We start from the raw sequence: 14,208 nt of genomic DNA on the forward strand, positions 1-14,208 counted from the left end.
TGGGCAATTTTTCAATTTTGCACAAAATAGGAAAATCCTTTATTCATTTTGGCGATGGAAACAAATATTGGAAAATGGACTATTTATTTATATATATATATATAAATATATATATATATATATATATATGTTGCAAATGATAAAAAGTATACATCTTATTAATGTATGTGGGGAAAACAAGCCAGAATAACAAATAACACATATCGAATTAAGTATTAAATCAAAGTAAATGACGACCTGTTTTTAATTCAGACGATGCATGCAAGTACAAATACACCAAATAAAATAAGTGGGAATAACTAAATAATTCTGTTATACAGTATGTTTAACTAGTGATGGGTTGTCATAATGTAGCCAAGCACAAAACTCAAATAAAACTCAAATGTTAACAAAACAAAAGTATCCATGTACCTTTTCAAGCTTTACATAGTACTAAATTAATCGTTTTATATACTGTGCCTTTTTAGGATCAAATATCATGAGTTTTTTTTCTTTCTTGAAATCATTAAACTTTAACTCAATATAGATGGTGAGTTTATGGTACCAAATGATTTATCGGAACATTTTGAGCGTGTATGGTTAAATATTGTTTGTGCTGCTGGGTCAGGGTTCAGGTGGGTGTCAGGTTGCGGCTGCCTACTTATGACATAACGGTATCACTACCAATGTTAGCTCACCTGTGTTTACCTTAGACACAAGAGGACCATTCTGTGACCATATCTGGCCATATTTGTTGGGGTCGAAGGTCAGATTTGGGTTGGGACCAATTTTGAACCCGACCCCACTTTCCTTGTGCGGCTTGATATCTGTCGCCTGACTCATCTCTCCGTATTATTTTGGTAAATCGTCTTGTGTGTTCTATGGATTTACCCTAATAGAGAGAATGCAAGATTATAGGTATTATATACAGTACAGTAGTTTTTACTATTGGAAAATTAACAGGAAAAACTCAATTTTGAGAAGATTGTTGAGGTTTCTCTGAAGTGCGGTTGCATAGTCAGCATTGCGCATGGAATGAACTCCTCAGTTGAATGTGGCTTCCTGGGACTCACTGTTAGGGAATGCATTTTTAAGCCGCCTACATAGCAAGAGTGCTATAGAGAACAGAGTTGGCTATTGGTGTAATTGGGCAAAAAGTGTGGATATCACATGTACAACAATATTAAATTTCCAGACTGTAAGTCGCTCCTGAGTATAAGTCGCATCAGCCAGCTAGAATGCCCACTAGTGGCTGTCAGTGTAAAAATAACAAACATGTAAAGTTTCAGTGGTGCAGGAGTAGCAGATACTAGTACCCAAGCCTAGAGTGCCCTCTAGCGGCTGTCAGTGTGAAAATGACGAGCATGTGAAATTATACATTTGAATTTACAAGTCGCACCTGAGTATAAATCGCAAACCCAGCCAAAGGATGAAAAGTGACTTATAGTCCAGATATCTTTTAATACATTTTTTATTGTATTATTGTTATATACATTAAAACAAATGGCCTGACTGAGTATCACACCAAGGATTATTTATTTATTCTTCTTACAATTTATTTATTTATGTTATATTGCATGGTATTTTATTTTGAAAAAAATAATTTTCATCTGCTCCTCTACATAACTAATGATGCAATAATAACAGAAATCAAAGTGTCTATTATAAAATAATAATATATTTACATATATACGTAATAATAACATTCTATATGACACACTTTATTGTGGTTTGTTGATTGTCGTGACTGTTGTCCTGCATAAAACTAGTTTGTGGCCCCAAAAAGGTTGGGAACCAATTGGTTTAGAATGTGTTTTTCCCTTCGGATCTGCATCGGGCGTTACCAGCAAACCCCTATAAAACATATAGTCTATATAGAACCCGCCACCTCCACATCTACTCCTAATCTACTCATTGTTTACACTTCACGCTTTTTCCAAACTTGGCAAAAACTTAAGAGACCAGAGTCACAACCTCTTTAGGCTTTATCTGCCTTAACAATCTGTTTTGTCTGCCTGTCTTTTGGCCTCGGTGTCCTCGCTCCAGCTGCGTTGTGCATTGACAAGTCAAGAATGACACAAGGGTGTCCACTTAGTGTGCATTCCTTCGCTTCAACGATCACTGCCTGTCAGCACACCCGGGTCGACGGTATTGTTGTTATCGTCTCATCATCTGCACTCACTCAGGGTGTCAAAGCACTCACTTCTTTCATCGTGTACAGTTGTGCAGGTTGTCAGGTTGTCAGTAGTTCTTTAACATTGTTTTAAATGGATGTGTTTTGAGTCATTTTTTTAGCTTAAGAAAATTACAACTCAACCCAATGGTTATCAGTCCTAAAAAGAAGATTAGATTTTATTATAAAAACAGAGATTGAAACCTTCAGATGTGCTGTTGTATCGACCACTATAATTCACGGATATCAGTATAAATAATAATTTTGAGACTTTTGCATTCCCATGCTCGAGGTGGGGATACACCTTTACGCCTGTGAAACAACGTGTAATTCTGTGTAAACAGTCCTGGGGAGACTGTTCAGACAGATCAGAGTCATATTTTGACGGTTGCTCTTCTGTTCCTCTCGCTGATTGGCTCATGCATCGCAGCATCTCTCAGCATCTCCCCTTGTCTGTCGGCCACTCTCTCGATTGATGGGGGTTCCTAAAGGGTAAATATATATAGGTAAATAATACAATAACTATCTCGCCCCTACTTTGCGATTTTTCCCATTTCACGGTGGGTCTTGGAACGCAGCTTACCGCGATAGGAGAGGGATCACTGTACTTCATTATGTCTTGTTTTGATTCTCTGAAAATCACTGTGTGTCTCTGTTATGAGAAAAGAGACATGATGAATCTAAATCTCAACCTTTTTTTCTTTTTTCCTGGTCAGCATCAACTATGTGACGACATGTGAAAAATACTCCCTCCTGTTTACCTCAGCCGGGCGCTCAAAGCCAAACAGACAGCGATTATATCTGAGCAGAATAGCATGCCTCTAGTGAGCCGAGAAAGAACAAACAGGGCCTGTGTCTCACAGCCCGCACAGTTCTCTGCTCCACCGCAGGTCTAGCCCGAGGACAAAGCAGCCCGTAGTCAGGTTATGGTTGCAGGGCTGTGATAGAAAAATGATAGCAGAAATATCATTTCAAGATTGGGTTTCAAATTAATTCTCAACAGTAGTCTTAGTCAGGCTGGATCAGGTAATAGATTTATTAATCCCCCTCAACAATGCTTTCCTTTGTGTGATGAGGTGCAGGTTCAGATGGAGCCAACAAGAGTGGTAAACATGAAATGTTTGCAAAATAGCGAGTCTCTGCCCAGTCAGGTCTATAAAAACCAGGAGCGAGAGCTGGCCGTTGTTTTTCCTAATCCCTCTGCAGCTCATTACGGGATCTTTACAGATTACAGATTTTCAGAACTTTTAGTTCGAGTGGATCTGGTCAGAGGGTAAAAGGTCACACCAGCTCCGTAACGTGACCGGTGGACAGTGACGCAAGGTTGTAGACCTGTTTCCATATGTTTTAGGATGAGCAGAGCAAACAAACCGCGCCCATTCATAAACATTTAGACACATGCTAGTAACTGTTTGTCATGTGTGCAAAAACATGTGCAATGTCTGTTTACTTGACGTGAAATTGCCCTTTATCATACATGCTACAGATGTTTTTCCATCGCACATATGCACTGCCTTTGCATAAAATGTTCATCTGCCATTTATTATGTACCCTATAGCTCTTACTAACACAGTGGATTAGTGTTTGGTTCTCTAAGTAGGGGGCGCGTCCCCTCGGGGGAGCAATGCCATTGCAGGGGCGATGTGGACGGATGGAATGACTGAAACGTAATGCAGAATATTGTTCAAAAGATGTGATGGTTAAATGTGTCATTTTTGCAGAACAAACCTTTGGGGTTTTTTTTGTTTGTTTCCTCTCAGTTAGTAAGTTTGGGAACCACGGGTTTATCGTATGCACTACGAGTGGTAATGTTACGTGTATAAATGCATTCATTGGTTCTTATACGTCCATTAGCTTTGAATCAGAGAACCCAATAGAGTATTATTAATATACTATTAATCAAATATGCAGTAAGTGCAACAATTTTATTACAATTTTAGACATGTAGAATGCAATAACGTTCTATTGTATGTCGACGACTCTTTATTATATATGAATATCTGTTGATATATAATATATAATAATATATATAATATATATATATAATGATATGTGCAATTGTTCTTAAAAATGTGAAATGACTTTTTTAGTTGGAATTACTTTTTAAGAACATGTGAAACGACTATTTGTAGAGTATTTCCATTCGTAAACAGTATGGCGAGTAAGTGGGAACGGGTGAATTTTATAGTTTTTATTCGAGTCTTCGTTTTGTTTTGTTTTTTATTATAGCCTTTTCTTTTAATGACCAACGTGCTGATAACTTTACTGCGTGAAAGAGTGCATCAAAACGTATTTGACTTTAAAAGAACTGGCGACATAATATAGTGCCAGAACTAAAATAATAAAAAAAATAAATAAATGCGTTTTTTTCAGGTGGAACAGGAAAGTGTCTGTGTCTATGTGTATATATTTATGCTTGCAAAGATATTAACACTGCTCGAAAATAATGATTGTATCTCTTGCAGGTGTCCCTCAAGGCTTTAAGGTAAGTAACCACATCCATTTAATCTGTAAAAACAGTCATTATCCTCACCTCCATTTACCTCATAACAGCCGCAACTGATTAAAATAATATCAGGTTATAGAGCTCATCTGTAGACATGTAAATAAGTCGTGTCAATTCTGTAATGTTATTAGTAAAACATAGAAGTGGTGTCTGGACTCCCAGCTACCTTGAGTTACGTAATTGTCTTTAAAAGTAGTTTGTAGCTGTTTTTAACTGCCTTTAAGCTAACAGTTATTATCATGTATTTTTAACAACATTTATAAATGTCAGACATGAAATAGGAAAACTTGATAGACCTCTGTAGTTTTCTGCTCTCCAGAAGTCTAGTTTGACTTTTTCCCCTCAGACATTGGAAAAGTAATTTATACATTATACTTCGGTTGGTATTTAAATCCCCCATTTTTGTAATTATGGTCAGATTTAGAATTATTACAGGCAGTGTGCCCGAGGCTTTCCCATTTCTCATCTTACATATGAGATCTTTATCCTAATTGTTGTAAGATTCTGAGAAAAATGTACTGTACTGAGAAAAAAGGAGTGTAAAAAAAAAACAGTTTTAAATTAGTCATAATTAACTGTGATTGATTGCGATATATAAACGTTCCGAAGTACGACAAAAAACTCTTTTCTTTCTTCTGTACATTGTTGAAAGAGAAGGATAGTTGTAGATGGTTCAAACTGGCCGTTATTTGTGGCTAATTTTAAAGACGAAACTTCAAACCTAAAACTCAACATGTCAAGGGTTACTTTCAAAACTTTGTTGAAGTTCGCGGCCTCTGACTTGCATTTGAGCCCCTTGTAAAGACCTGCTAGACCATGAGGAGCTTCCATGAAACCAAAACTCTTACCACAGTGTGTGTAAATAGCAACACGTATATCGACTATATATTCTAGTAGCGATATGTCAATAGTAATTTGAGTTATTGTAAAGGCATGCTGGACATTGAGATGGTATTTTATACTAGAGGTGCTTCTGTGAAACCAAAAATCTTTCCTAATGTGCGTAAATAACAACACATGTATTGACTGTATATTCTAGTAGCGATATGTCAATAGTAATTTGAGTTATTGTAAAGGCATGCTGGACATTGAGATGGTATTTTATACTAGAGGTGCTTCTGTGAAACCAAAACTCTTTCCTAGTGTGCGTAAATAACAACACGTGTATCCACTGTATATTAGAGTAATGATAAATCAACACTAATCATTGGATATACAGTGTGTATCAAATGCATAAAAATGTGTCTACTAAATAATTCCACTACATAATTATCACTCAAATTCCGAGAGTCATGTAGACAATAGGTCAAAAAAAGTCGCAAAAATGTAGCTTAACAATCAAATCTCATACATAGCTAAAATTCCGCTGCTATCTGCTGATCACAGGTTATCTCCGCTCACAGAGCACACAGTGAGCCCCAGTCCACCTGCACCGCCATCCACCATCTGTGGAATGCTAGAAACAATAACAGAGGTCGGCCGAAATGCTACACATCACGTGAAAGATCTATAATCTCCATGTCAGCACTCGACCGTTGACTCTTCTTACACTCTGGGCTCATTCCACTGCGCTGCCTCAAACCGCTGTAGTGCTTGGAAATGTTGACATGCACTAAAGCTGCCGCAGCCGAAAGAGTAACAGCTCTTTATACTGACAGGAAGTTTCTTCTTTTTTTTTTCTTTCCCCCGGTGTGTGGAAATGTTGCTACAATTCATCCTTGGCACAAGGGCTTGTAGCACACAGCAGGAGAAGCGCCTGCAGCACTTGATGGAACACAGATAACGTCGTACTTGAAGTAAAACATTAATTATCATCCTGTTCTGTGAACAGGTTGCAGTCTATATAAGATAAGAAGCACGTCAGGACCTGAGAGGGGACCATGGTGGGAGAATGGAGGGGGAGGGGGGGTCGTTTGATGAAAGTAGTCATTGAAAGCAGTCACTTCAACATAAACAGTTATTTAGAATTTATTACTCTTCACTGAACAAAGCTAGCTTATGAAATCGAAGTAGCTGTTGACCACAACTTGTGACTGCTGCGGCTGCAGATATAATTGGAAGTCAATGGTGATGAGAGTCTATTTTAGTCATTTCATTGATGTATCTACCTTAAAAACACTATTTATTAACAACCCTATTTTAGTCATTTCATTGATGTATCTTTTTTTATGTTTTTTTTACATGTTTTTAAGGTTAAAAACACTATTTATTAACAACCGGCTAACAGACCGTCTGCTTTTATCAAATGGTATTTCCAGTATCAAAATGCTTCTAGTGTTTGACTCTCAGAAAAAGGGAGAACGCTAATGAGGAGTTTTGTTCTCCTCTTAACTCCTCTTTACTGAAACACTACGTTAATTTTTTTCTTAAGTAATACATACAGTAACGGCGCATTGGCCAGAGGCAATGTCTGTGTCATTGGTGTGGAACCCCAGGGTTCACCTCCTGGGCAAGTTTGAATCCCAGTTAGGGTGGTTGGTACCTTCCAGTGGACTCACCACCTGCAGGAAGGTTCAGGGGGGTTGGTACGGTGCAGTGTGATTTGGGTGGCAATTGCTGCCCCTGCAACCCGGTAACGGATAAGTGGATGAAAATGGATGGATGGATACATACAATATGTGTCAAGACAAACTTGTTGGCAACTCATAGCTGATTAGATACAGTACTCCCAGCAGTTTTTTTTTTAAACTGCAACCCGGTAACGGATAAGTGGATGAAAATGGATGGATGGATACATACAATATGTGTCAAGACAAACTTGTTGGCAACTCATAATAGCTGATTAGATACAGTACTCCCAGCAGGTTTTTGACATATCTTGGGTTTTCTGATCACTGTGACTTTATAACTCAAGATTGTTTCCCCAGCAACAGACCATTTCTGTTTAAGGGATGGTAAAAACCCACTGTTTTGAAAATAGTTCTAGAACTAAAGTTTGAGGACAAAATCTATTAAAAAAAAACTTCCGAAAGTAGTATTTCCATCTGATCTGAGTAGGGATGGTCCGATTCCAAACGAGGTTCGGTATAGGAGAACAGTTATAGCCCGTCAGATCCGATACCTAAGTCCGGATGCTCATCTTAACATTGTGCGACATTCTATAAACAGAGACGCTAAGAAGGATTGATATCAGTATTGGCAGATACTTCAAGTTGCAGTATCGGTATCTGATGTAAAAAAGTCATCTCTAATTTATGCAACCAAGCATCTATTGGATTACGTCATTTACGCTGCCAATGCGATATAAACTTGGCTTATGGTTGACCAATTTCAAAGTTTACATAATCGACTTGAATTCATGTGTTGTTGAAAAGGATCTAAACACAGCACAGTCAGATACAGTATTTGCTTACCTGTTTCTAAAATGAACCATTCGCCGACTTATGAAGTCATTGTTTTGACTTCAGCAATTTTCCACATTTGAGGCCTGTTTGTAATATATGGGCTAATGGCCACTAAATGAAGCTACCTCTCTGGTTTGGAGCAGCGTCCACTGAGCTAGCAGCGTGTTGTGATGACTTGACCGGCTCAGTCTTTCAGTCACACAGTCTCTCCTCATCACTTGGAGCCTCAAGGTAATTATGCGTGGAATTTAATTTAGCCATCTGAAGGCTGAAGTATTAGTGTCTCCAGCGCCTATTCAAGCAGATAACTAGCTTTGGTCAACAAAGCATTGACTGTGGAGGACACAGAGGTATGCGGACGTTTACCTCCACCTATGTCTTCTCGGTACTTTTTGAGCGTGGCTTGGCTGTATTCTCCGTGCCACTTTTCTGCTCTTTCACACTTCCATCCAAAAACAAGAAGCTTTCCTGGAAATGAGCTGCTTGGCATTCCTTTGGTAAAAGTTCCTCGGGGATTTTTTACACTTGGTGGCATGAACTCATGTAAATTCCAGTCCGGCTCTTCATATCCTCTGCCAGTGTAATGTAATAGTGGACTGTGGTGGTTTAGGATTAGGTCACTCAGCTCCTTAAGGATGTCAAGGAGCTTTTATTGGAGAAGGGCTGAGTATTAACCCGACTGCCGTGTAACGATGTGACTAAGGACTTGTAGGCTTCCCCTGCCATGCTGAGGACCTTAAAGGCTCATTTCTGCTAATAAAACAATTAAAGCTGGACAATAAAAAATAAAAAAACTCAAATAAAACCAGTATTGTGAAATTGAAACTGAGACACTAAAAACCTATGAAAAGTAGAGAGAATACTAAATTATATAATAAATAAAATTAACAAAATTAAACAGAAATAATAATGATTATTATAATTATAATTATTACTAAAATTTTATTGATCAAATTATAATGAAAATCTATATGAGCAAAAAAAGTTGATTATTATATAACAATATTGTAGAATTATAATTGATTATCATGGATAAGAAATAAAATATTATTAATATTATTATCAACAAAATTGTAGAATGAAAATACATTTAAGTGATGATTACGGTTTTTATTATACAATTTAATAATATTATTGAGTTACTCGTTTTAGGTGATATAAACATAATAATATTATTTTATATATGTTGGCATTATTAAAAGCATTGTAGGATGAAAATTAATTTGTATGAGCAAGAAATATGGTAATTATCATTATTAAAAATGTGTTTGGTTAAATTATATATATATGTATGTATGTAATGTTAATGACATTATATACGTATATATGTATGTATGTAATTTTAATGAAAATTCATAATAGGGAAAAATCATCACCATAATCTCAGTATATTTTATTTTCATTTTTACATGCATTTTGTTGTACCCATTACTGGAAAGGATTTTTTTTTTTATATTGGCTATAGTGAGCCAGCACACAGACTTATTTTGTGAACTACTGACCTACTTGTATTTCCACGACGACTGGAGCAAAAATAATTCATTTAACACCATCCTGCACTGTGATGATTCATAAATTCACTGGTAACACGAGCAGACACACTGGAGACACTCTCCTGCTCGCTGTTTGCTCTGGATGCTCCAAACTGTCAGCGTTGTTTTTCATCCAGAGAATTTATTCCAGTCTCACCACCGTCGGTTTTCTGGGTGTATCTGGGCACGTGTACTTTACGCGCGTGCTATTCCAGGACGTGGAGGTCTCTGACAAGCACACTGTACGCCACACACCTCCCGTCCAATTCATTGGCTCACAGCAGGCCTTTTTACAGCAGCTCTGGGCTCTCACTAATATGAGCAGCATCTCGTGTGAGTCAACAAACTCACTGTGTATATTTACATGTACACTGTAGGTCTGTTTGTGGTTAGAGTAGCTAAGGATGACCTTACTGACCTTCGTTGACACTAAACTAATAATTTAAATTTAATTGTATTTTGTCAAACATATAATAAAGACACGTCTTCTGGTGAGGTGCAGAGTAAAATAAAATGAAAAAAGTCATTAAAGCAAATTGTAGCAAAAGTGTCAGAAGTTAAGGACACGCATGCTAAGTTGCGTAACGATATTTTCTGGATGGGGTCGTCTCAACAACTTGTAGTAAAAGGAGTTCCTTGGTTTACCATGTCCTCAGTCTATGGCATTTTGTGGTAAGAAATTCTTGTACCATCATTTCGACACATGCCGTTAGCTAGCTCCCTGTGCGAACTAGTTGGCGAGTTTTAATGGCATATGCACAGCAGAGTGGACAAATACTTGGTTACACGGCGCTATACACAGAAGAAGGCTTTGTTTACGTTTGCGGGATGTATACTATACATTTTATTGTGATATATTTGCTTTATTTTGTTTCTGGTTTTTTTTTTAGATTTTTTTTTCCTTTATGACTCCTAAGCGTAACTAAGTCAGACTTACAGTATATTTATGACTGTGTTAGCGTAGATGAGTGACATAGATACTAGATGTACAGCATGTGAATTCCGACTTACTTTGAAAATTGACCTACATTGCATCGTAGGATCGGAACTCTGTAAATGGAAGACTCCCTGTACTGAAGTATTATCATTTGTGTACGTGCAGATACCAATACAATCAATATGCAGTGGACTGGAAAGCAGTGTTATTGTTTATAGGTTTTGTTGGAATTAAGTTGAGGTTGAACCAAAGTGAGGTCATCAAGCAGGAAAATGCTAACATACAATTTTATTTTTGTCTCATTAACGAAAGACTTTTCCAAGGGAAAAGTTATTCCCCAAAAGGGAATAAATCTATTTATATTAAAAAAATATTTAAACAGACACTGTCGCCACTTATGATTGTATATCAATAAAATGAAATAAATAAAAATTAAATTTAAAATTAAATGTTCTGCACAGACTTCCCCAACAACGTAACTAAATTTAAAATTAAATGTTCTGCACAGTCTTCCCCAACAATGTAATAATAAAGTTCTGGGACATACCATAGTAGACACTCTTCTTACCATCGTCTTTGCACCCATTTGAATATGATCGCAAGTGGAACTGATTCAAAAAGCACAGTAACTGTACAACCTTTGACCCTCTTGTTGACTAGTTTTATTTTTAGACCCTACCCCACAGTCACCTTAGGTAGTCTACCAGGTGCCCCGAGCACCACGTTGGTACACAATATCCAAGAACACAAAAAGACACGTTGGTACACAATATCCAAGAACACTTGTGCTGTAAAAGGAGAACGGGCCAGAGCCAGTAGACTTATTTGACGGTTTATTATCAAAAAGCATTGACATGTTTGATGTGTTTGCATAATTATGTCCCATGTGGGCCCCATGTACAGTATATTGAACTGAAAGATTGACCTTATCTCTGAAGAGTTGCGCCATCCGTCCAAGATGTCCAATAGCAGCTTGATTTATCAAAGCTGTAAAGCTAGTGGAGCGCAGATATAGAAGTTTAAATATCTCTCTATGTGTCCAACCCAGCTATATTCTACTGGCAGCAGTATGAACTTGGCAGCTTTTGTACTACATTTTTATTGGATAACAGATTTCATCTGTTTCGTTTTATGCTTGTCTGAACCACCCATTGTATTCTAATAGTACCAGGACAATCACATGAATGGAACCACATAGGTCCAGGTCTGTTCAATTTTATTCAGTTCTGTTAAAAAACAAAACAAAAAAACAAGAAGAAGAAAACGCCTTTTCTCATTGTTCTGGTAAAGATGACATATTTCCTGTCAGGCCTGGACTTAGATAAAACCCTGGTATTCTTTCCTGGACCAGAACACTGAGATTTATCCTGCACCACCCAACATTTGTGCTTCCCCGAAAATTTACACCGAAAATGCCACTCCTTTAAAAGTCCTGTAATAAGTGAGAAGAATTGAAAAAAAATGTTCAGGAATGTAACCGCCTTATAAGTTCAATAGGATATTAGTAACAGACCAATCCTCTTAGTAAGAATCTATAAAAAGAAATGGCATTCAGCCAACCACAGAGTTAAACTTGGTGAGTTACAGCATTTCATTTGATCAACATTCAAAGAACTCCACGTAGCCTTATTAGGACGTATGAGCTTTCAGTCCAGATAAATGATACATGCAGGTCCAAAAATATGAAACTAATGGGCTAAGGGTATTTTTATTAAACATGCATAGCTGTCTTTGTGGCATTCTGAACTTTTGTTCACATTATTTTCCATCAAAAGGTTTAACAAGAGAGCTCTTTCTTTTTGGGTAATGTTTACGTGATGCCCCTGTTATTTTAAACCATGGTGAAAAGTGTATAAAGATACACATCAGGGGTGTCAAACACATTTTTACCAGGGGGCCACTTCAGCTTATACAGTTCCCCTTGAAAGGCCGGCCTGGAGTTTGACACATATGATGTACATGGTTGAAAATCTAAAAAGCAGTTTTAAATCAAGATCGAGATAGTGGAAAAACATGACAAGAACAAGGTAAGAGGAGGTTGATGTTTGTGCTGGACACATGTGAATTATCCAAATGATTGAATTATTGATGTGGAAAAATAGGACTCACTACTATGAATTGGTCTACAATCCTCCGCAATCCATTTGTCAGTTGCCTTGTCAACCACAAACTTACTTACCGATGGAAGTTAGGGATGGCTCGATACAGGTTTTTCATGTCCGATACTGATACTGTAACTTGGAGTATCTATCTATCTATCTATCTATCCATCGAGGAGGTTGATGTTTGTGCTGGACACCTGTGAATTATCCAAATGATTGAATTATTGATGTGGAAAAATAGGACTCACTACTATGAATTGGTCTACAATCCTCCGCAATCCATTTGTCAGTTGCCTTGTCAACCACAAACTTACTTACCGATGGAAGTTAGGGATGGCTCGATACAGGTTTTTCATGTCCGATACTGATACTGTAACTTGGAGTATCTATCTATCTATCTATCTATCCATCCATCCATACATCCATCTATCTATCTATTCATCCATCCACCCATCCATCTATCTATCTATTCATCCATCCACCCATCCATCTATCTATCTATTCATCCATCCATCCATCCATCCATCCATCCATCCATCCATCCATCCATCCATCCATCCATCCATCCATCCATCCATCCATCCATCCATCCATCCATCCATCCATCCATCCATCCATCCATCCATCCATCCATCCATCCATCCATCTATCTATCTATCTATCTATCTATCTATCTATCTATCTATCTATCGATCTATTACGCTATAGTTAAAACTTTAAGAATTTCACAAACAAATGTTATCTATCTATCTATCTATCTATTATGCTATAGTTAAAACTTTAAAAATTTCACAAACAAACTGTACTTGTTGAAGTCTGCCTAGTAAAATGAGCTTTTATGTTACTAGGCGGAAATTAAAACATTCTCTCAGACTGGACTCCTAAAGATTTGTTGAATAATTTATTCACGGTTATTCTATAACAGCGGATGATCTGGTTAAATTTTGCTTTTCATACCAATGGTAGTGAGGATCCAGGCAAAGTCAGGGTGTCTGGTTTACTACTAGATGGCGCACTAGTCTTATAAACCTGTGCTTTAAAAAAAAACACACAAAAAGAAACCATCATCATGTATCAAAAATAAACCTACGCGGTGACAGTCCTCGTGTCACTCATCATTGATGCCGTAATTATTTAAGCTCCATGGATGTGAAATACATTTCACCTGCTCTGTTTTTGTAATCAGTGTGTATTTCTCTCCCGGGACGACACATGAATCAGATGCCAGGTTTAAGAAGTGTAAATCCAGATGAGAAAAACAAATTCTACTGCTCACAGGGGGACCACAAAGGAAACAGATCAATGCTTTGGGCAGACAGCTTACACCCAGCATTCTGTTTATCCAGTGCTGACACACTCAGACACTGACAAAGCTACGTATTGGTGGAGGAATTATCCACTGGGTGCTGGATAATTTAGCGGTACAGATAGAGGCGCTAAACGTCAGGGATATCTCGTAAGAAAAAGCCGCAAACCTCAAGGCAGTAGCTAAGTTTTGTTTGCTCTACACATCCACCTTGAATGCTTAAAAGTTTCTTTAAGAAGATGCTGATTATGCAGAGTCATTTTCAAAAACGATTTCAAGGCAAGAAACCCAGAGTTCCGGTCTCACCCACGCAAAACTGTCTAGTCTGG

General features: G+C 37.5%; 1 protein-coding gene across 7 annotated transcripts in view; it reads left to right on the forward strand.

The window, feature by feature from the left end:
* The window catches only part of arsj (arylsulfatase family, member J), a 53,859-nt gene that overhangs the window by 21,402 nt on the left and 18,249 nt on the right, over nucleotides 1-14,208 (forward strand). For 6 of the 7 annotated variants that reach the window (XM_025057096.1, XM_025057114.1, XM_025057090.1 and 3 more), the window contains one exon: nucleotides 4,618-4,637. The exons of the other annotated variant lie outside the window; for it this stretch is intronic. The gene's annotated coding sequence lies outside the window, so the exon portion shown is untranslated. The remainder of the gene's footprint in view (nucleotides 1-4,617; nucleotides 4,638-14,208) is intronic. 7 annotated transcript variants of the gene reach the window in all.

Source organism: Cynoglossus semilaevis, chromosome 1 (genome assembly GCF_000523025.1).
Source record: "Cynoglossus semilaevis isolate Cse_v1.0 chromosome 1, Cse_v1.0, whole genome shotgun sequence".
Classification (NCBI taxonomy): Eukaryota; Metazoa; Chordata; class Actinopteri; order Pleuronectiformes; family Cynoglossidae; genus Cynoglossus; species Cynoglossus semilaevis.